General features: G+C 45.0%; 1 protein-coding gene across 12 annotated transcripts in view; it reads left to right on the top strand.

Annotated features, from left to right (window-relative positions):
* Nucleotides 1-6474, top strand: part of BCAS3 (BCAS3 microtubule associated cell migration factor) — a 451567-nt gene that overhangs the window by 277769 nt on the left and 167324 nt on the right. The window lies entirely within an intron of this gene.

Here is a 6474-nt window from a genome sequence, read left to right as displayed (position 1 = left end):
ATGTGTCCTTCACACAATTCCCAAGACTTAGGGAGGGGGTGGGGAGTGCAGCCTGTTTTTTCGCTTAAGCCCGAATCTTCCCTTGTTACAGGAAGACGTCTTGCTCAGAAGCCTAATAAACATGGACTATCACTCTGCTTCAAGCTTACTGGCGAGGTCTCCGCGCCGCAGACTTGATGAGTCGCCTATTATATATTGGCTGAGTTCAGCCAAATTTTTGAAATAATTTGAAAATCCAAGCTGTCTAAGAAATACTGATGCTTATAGTCAGGTGGGGCCCAGCCAGACGGCAGTCCAGCGTTGTGTCTCCTCTGTTATCCTCCTGAACATAATCAGGATTTGTCAGCTGAGTTTTTTTAAAAAAGGAAAAAGCTTTTTGTCGAAGTCGACTTGGACGTCAAAAAAAAAGAGAGGTCTGTTCTGTGTTTTTCATTGGGTGGCGGGGAAAGAAAACTAGCCTGGTATCATGGCCATGTGTATGAACTAGGCATACTCTTTATTTTGCACCTCGGCACATCCACAAGCCTATTCAGCCCCCTTAAATGGACAATTATAACTGAATTTTCTACTTTCTCCCAGTGTATGACACTACTGATCTATTTATTTATTTATTTATTTATTTATTTCACAAGGTTTAAGGTAAAGGTAAAGGGACCCCTGACCATTAGGTCCAGTCATGACTGACTCTGGGGTTGCGGCGCTCATCTCGCTTTATTGGCCGAGGGAGCCGGCGTACCACTTCTGGGTCATGTGGCCAGCATGACTAAGCCGCTTCTGGCGAACCAGAGCAGCGCACAGAAATGCCGTTTACCTTCCCGCCGGAGCGGTACCTACTTATCTACTTGCACTTTGACGTGCTTTCAAACTGCTAGGTTGGCAGGAGCAGGGACCGAGCAATGGGAGCTCACCCCGTCGTGGGTTTTCGAACTGCTGACCTTCTGATCGGCAAGTCCTAGGCTCTGTGATTTAACCCACAGTGCCACCCACGTCTCTTTCGCAAGGTTCATATACCACTTAAACCACAAAAGGAGCTGTGGCTGGGGTGGTAATATGGCCTGGAAAGAGTCTTGAGGGCTAGATAGAGAGACCTGGAGGGGCACATTCGGAGTTCCTCCTCCCCTGGCTTAGCAGATATGAGTAGGGATTTGAGCCTGAGTCTTGCCAGTGGTAGCCCAACACTCTTCTCCAAGGATGGGGAACCTGTAGCCCTCTGAACTCCAACTCCCATCAGCCCCAACTAGCTATGGCCAGTGGTTAGGGGTGCTGGGAGATGAAGTCCAATAACATCCAGAGAGCCACAGGTTCCCCATTCCTACTCTACTAAAGCACCGTGCCTCTTGATCATTTTGTAATAGCTGATATCTAATATCTAACAAGTAGCTCCTTTTCATTCATAGCTGGTGTCCCATCTCCCCCATTCTTACCTAATGCAAATAAAATCATCATCTCCTTTATAGCCCTTGAGGCTAATTCCAAGCCAATCAAAAGTGGGCATGTGGAGGTGTTTTGTTTTGTTTTTGTTTTGAACAGCATTCGTAGGTACCTTGTGTGACCCGTCTTTTTATTCTCCACACCTGCCCCGGGAGACAAACCATTCATTAAATTGTAAAGGCTTTTTATATGAGTTTCTTGCAACACCAGGAGGCAACTGAAGCAGAAGGAATTCATGGAAGATCTCCAGAATTCATCCTCTGCTGATGTGGCCTGCAGGAAGGGAAGAATTCTCCTGAATTCATATGCGGGGGGGGGGGGGGAGAGAGAGAATCTGTGACTCTCTTGGCTGGAGTGCCATGAATGTGGAACGGGCTAAGACTCATTCACTTCACCACTGGAAAGCTAAGCCCTCTTTCCTCTTATTACCTTTGAAAAGGGTTCATTCGGAGTCAAATGCACATACATTTTTGTAGGAACTAGGAATGTCAAAGAAACTGAAATGGCAGCAGAAATTGCTGGAATTCACATGTTTGTTGGAAACCAGGAACAGAAATCATGCAAGTGAATATGAGCAGTATTTACTATTGTGGGGGGGGGGGTGATAGTCCACAAGCATCATGTAAATAATTGTGTTGCTTCCTGCATTGTTTTTGATGCTTCCCTTCCATTGAAATGCATTGAAATTAGTTACATTAGTTTTCGCTGTAGTGGATAGTGAGATGAACAATGTAGTTTTTAGTGGAAGCCGAACTGCAGCAGAACAGAAACAGAGCTGATTGCAACAAATGTAGGTCAGGACAGACCACTTCACATCCCTAGCCAGAACTAACCTTCGCTTGCTGGCAGACCTTTCAGGCAACATCTATAAGCAGGCTGCTAGAGTCTATCTCACACCCACTTGCTCATAGATTCACATAGAAGAGGGAGAAATAGATGTATATCCCTTCACACTTGTGCCTCTCTGTGACAGGGAGCACCACCCAGACTAAAAGCAGCCCAAGGTTACACTTGCAAAGTCATCTCCACGACAATTTTGCAGATCCTGCATTTTCCAAAGGTCGTGAGCCAGTTAAAGAGTGTAACCAATTTCAGTAGGGAATATATCTATACCAGGACTGAAGAACATGTAGTTGGACTACAGCTCCTCTCATCCCTGAATGTTGGCCATGCTGGGTGGAGTTCATAGGATGTCCAGCAACATCTAGAGCAGTGTTTTTCAATATCAGATCCCTAGACGTTGCTGGTCTGTGATCCCCATCACCCCAGACCTTTGCCTAAGCTGTCTGGGGGTGATGGGAATTGTAGTTCAACACCATCTGGGTATCCAAGGTTGAAGAACGCTGATCTGAAGGGCTACAGCCTCCCTGCTTCTGACCTTGACCTATATAGACAGATAGGAGATGTGACTCTGTTATCACTCCAGTTCCACTGACTACTTGCTCACTTTATGAGCTGAAGATGCTTATGGGTCCTGGTTAGTACTTTTAAAGCTTGAGCCAGTTTTGGGATCAGGATCTCTTACTTGTTTGTTTTATAGGCTTATATTCCACCCAAAACAATTATTTAGGTAGATAACGCTACACAAACCATGTTGGGGCAGTGTTACCACCTTAACTGAGGGTTAAGCTATTTATCAAAAAAAGGTCTGTGTAAGCAGAAGAGTTTTAAACAGGTGTCTTAAGTAAGCAGTGCTTGCTTAAGAGTAATCTACAAGGAGTTCCACAGCCTTGACACAGGCACACTAAATGTCCTCAGTTTTGTAGAAGCAAGGCAAGCATCCGATGGCACCTTTAATAGTGCTTTTTGGTTGGGCAACCATATATGGGGCAAGGCAGTCTTTCAAGTAAGTAAAGGTTGGTGGGGGAAAATTATGAATTAATTTAATAGATTTACATCCCAACTTTTCTCTGAAGAGCATAGTTCTCTGTTCCAACCACCACTTCTACCATTTTGCTCTCATACCAACCCTCTAGATGAGAGAGAGTGACTGCTGGCACAGGGTCAATCAAGAAGCTTTGGGACTCAGCTGGGATTTGAATGTGGACCTCCCTGCCCTAGCCTAATACACTGGGCATTCCACTGCACCAGCTCTCAAAGGCCTCTCTATCCATGCCCAAGCCATGTGATTCAGTTCACAAGCCTTATTAACACTTTCTGAAACAATACATGAAACAGAACCATAACAGCCATCCTTTGAAATTCACACACCTCTGAATTTTGCAATGCAGTTATCCAGCCAAGTAATGTGTGCAAAAAAACCCCGCATATACTAGGGTAAAGTGTACATGTGAATGCATATATTGGTTTTTAAATATATATAGATTTATTTATACAACAAGAAAAAACCACACACACAAAAACACAAATACCAAATTATGTGTCTATGGTTATTTTTGTAATTTGTGTGCATATATTGGTTAAATTAACACAAAAAGCATCACATTGGGGAAATCCTTTTGCAAAACTGTGTTCACTAGGCAAAATTGTATACAAAAATGTGTATATTAGGGGAAGCTTGCACTAAGATGCTAATGAATAAGCATCAGGACTTTAAAAAAAGAAAATAATAATAATCGCAATCTGATGTGGAAATGTGGAGAAGTGAACTTAAGGTTGGAAAAATGAGAAACTGAGAGAAACCAAAACTGACAGATCTGCCCAACACTCGCCTCCATCCCTGAGAGGGATGACTCGGTCCTCACTGATGAGAAACCCTCCGTGGTACTTGCCGTGTACTTGTCCACCCACTGCAAATACCCCCAGCTACTCCTTGGAGTCTGAACAAACCTCTTCTCAGAATTGCTTCCTGAAAAGAGCAGCAGCTTTGCTGCTTCCAGCCTCCCTGCTTTCTTCAGGGGCAGGGTGCACAGGTAAGTCTCGCTTTGTCTGTGCATTTGCTTTTTGGAGGCGGGGGGGATTGCTCCCTGCGCACGAGGAAACTGCAGCCTCGCCCGTCAGAATTTATTTGCTGGCGACAGACGAGCGCGCGCAAACGTTTCGATGACTCCGGCTCGCCTCCTGCTTTCATTAGGTCGGGTGAGCCGATCCCAGATGGCGTTATGGAAATCGGCAAATGAAAACCATATTGATCGGCCTTGTGAACTAATGCGAAAAAGCTGCTCCGAAGGGGAAAAGGTGGAGAGGCGTGTGTGCTCCACTGTTCAACCCGATAGCCCCTTGTTAAGGCCTTTAATCATTTATTAATGTAAACCCACTCCTTCCCTTTCTCCTCCATTCCCTTTTCCTTTCCACTCAAATTACCACAGCCATAGAGCATCCTGTTCCATTTATCTTTTAATGTTTCCTTTATTTAATTTATTTTTAAGTTACATGTTAAATTTTATTACAATGGCAAGTGTGTGTCCTCTCTGAATCTTTCTTTCTTTCCTTCTTTCTTTCTTTCTTTCTTTCTTTCTTTCTTTCTTTCTTTTTCCCTTCTCCCTTCTGAAGGGCAGCTTCAAATGACTTGAGATTTTACATATGTGTTTGTTGCATTCGTCTGAAATGTTAGGGCCCCTGACCTTTTCCTGCTACAAACCTGTACAGAATTTCAAAGAACTTCATTGCAGAATTGAACCATAGCCTTTTTGAGCAAACTTAAATTTCTGTTGTGTGATTGAATCCCTTCCGCAAAATACTGATGGGCTGGAAGTGGCCTAGGTTATCGTGAGGGGCTGCATTCCGCAGGGTGATTGACTAACTCTGCAAAAGAAGGTACTCCATTTTGTCCTGCCCAACAATATTGGACTGATCCGTCTATAACAGAGAGAGTAATAGCATCTTGTCCTAAATGGAGTTCTTGCAAAGATTATGGGGAAATGTATGTAAGCCAATTGGAGTTGTGTAAATAGAAAGCAAAATAAAATACCCTGGTGTGTCCAGAGTGGAGCCTGACCTATGATCCGATGGAATTTGGGGATTTGGAGAAGGACTATAGCTCCATGGTGGAGCATCTGCTTTGCATGCAGAAGGTCCCATGTTCACGCCTCAGCATCTCCAGGTAGGGCTGGGAGAAACACCCAACCTGAAACCTTAGTGAGATGCTTCCAATCAGTGTAGACAGTTCTGAGCTAGATGGATCAATGGTCCTACTTGGTATAAGGCAGCACAACTACCCTTTTGTGAGGGGGGGATCAGGCTTAGAGAGAATGGCTGGCCCATAGTCCACCCAGCAAGCTTTGTGGCCAAACCCTCCCCAGTCTTATCCCAACACTCTCTAGTCACCACACTGATGTGAAAGTGAGGTTCCCTTCACTCTGCTGCCATTGACTTCCCAGTAAAAGTGTGCTTGGGGGATCCTGTTGTGTAATAGTGGTTCCAGATTTTCTGGGGGGACGGACGGACGGACAGGTAGTCCCAAGGGCAGGCCCCCAAAGATGTGCCTGATGATCTGTTTCAAAAATATGTGGATGAAACATATTCTTTCTTTCCGTTTCCTTGAACACTCATGTCCAAGTCCACCCCCCCCACTCTGCCTTCCACCCACCCACCCTGCTAGGGTTTGTGTTGTGATCCAACCTTTCTGTTCCCTTCCAAAGGCTCCAAACATCAAACAGTATATAAATTACAGCCAGAAATCCTCTCTGTGACAGCCAAGTGGGTCTTATTTGTGACCAAAGAGCACAGCATAAGGAACAGCAAGAAGACTATGAAGAGCGCTCTCTCTCTCTCTCTCTCTCTCTCTGCATCTCTTCTCCCCCCCCCCCCGCCCCCGTTCCCACTGGGAGTGTTGTTTATAGAGCATTATAATTTATAACTGAAGAGAGTGGATTTAATTTCAATGGAGGGGGCTCGCCAGCAGGGCGCCGGCCGGCAATCATATGAATCAGCAAGCTGCAAACGCTATTGAATGGAAAGTATTCTCACTGGCCACAAACGGACAGTGTTTCTCCTGAAACAGCTCCCTCGGTGCAGGAGGATGCTGCCGTCGTTCATCTATTTTACATATCTTACTCCTGTTTTAATTCTGCTGTTTTCTTAAAAGCATTTCTCCCTTTGTTGCCACTCTGAAGCATCTCCTTTCCCCTCTCCATCGCCGTG

This window comes from Podarcis filfolensis (genome assembly GCF_964270895.1).
Source record: "Podarcis filfolensis genome assembly, chromosome: 15".
Taxonomy (NCBI): domain Eukaryota; kingdom Metazoa; phylum Chordata; class Lepidosauria; order Squamata; family Lacertidae; genus Podarcis; species Podarcis filfolensis.
Note: the sequence above shows the minus strand (reverse complement) of the source record. Positions and strands in the feature narration are given on the sequence as shown.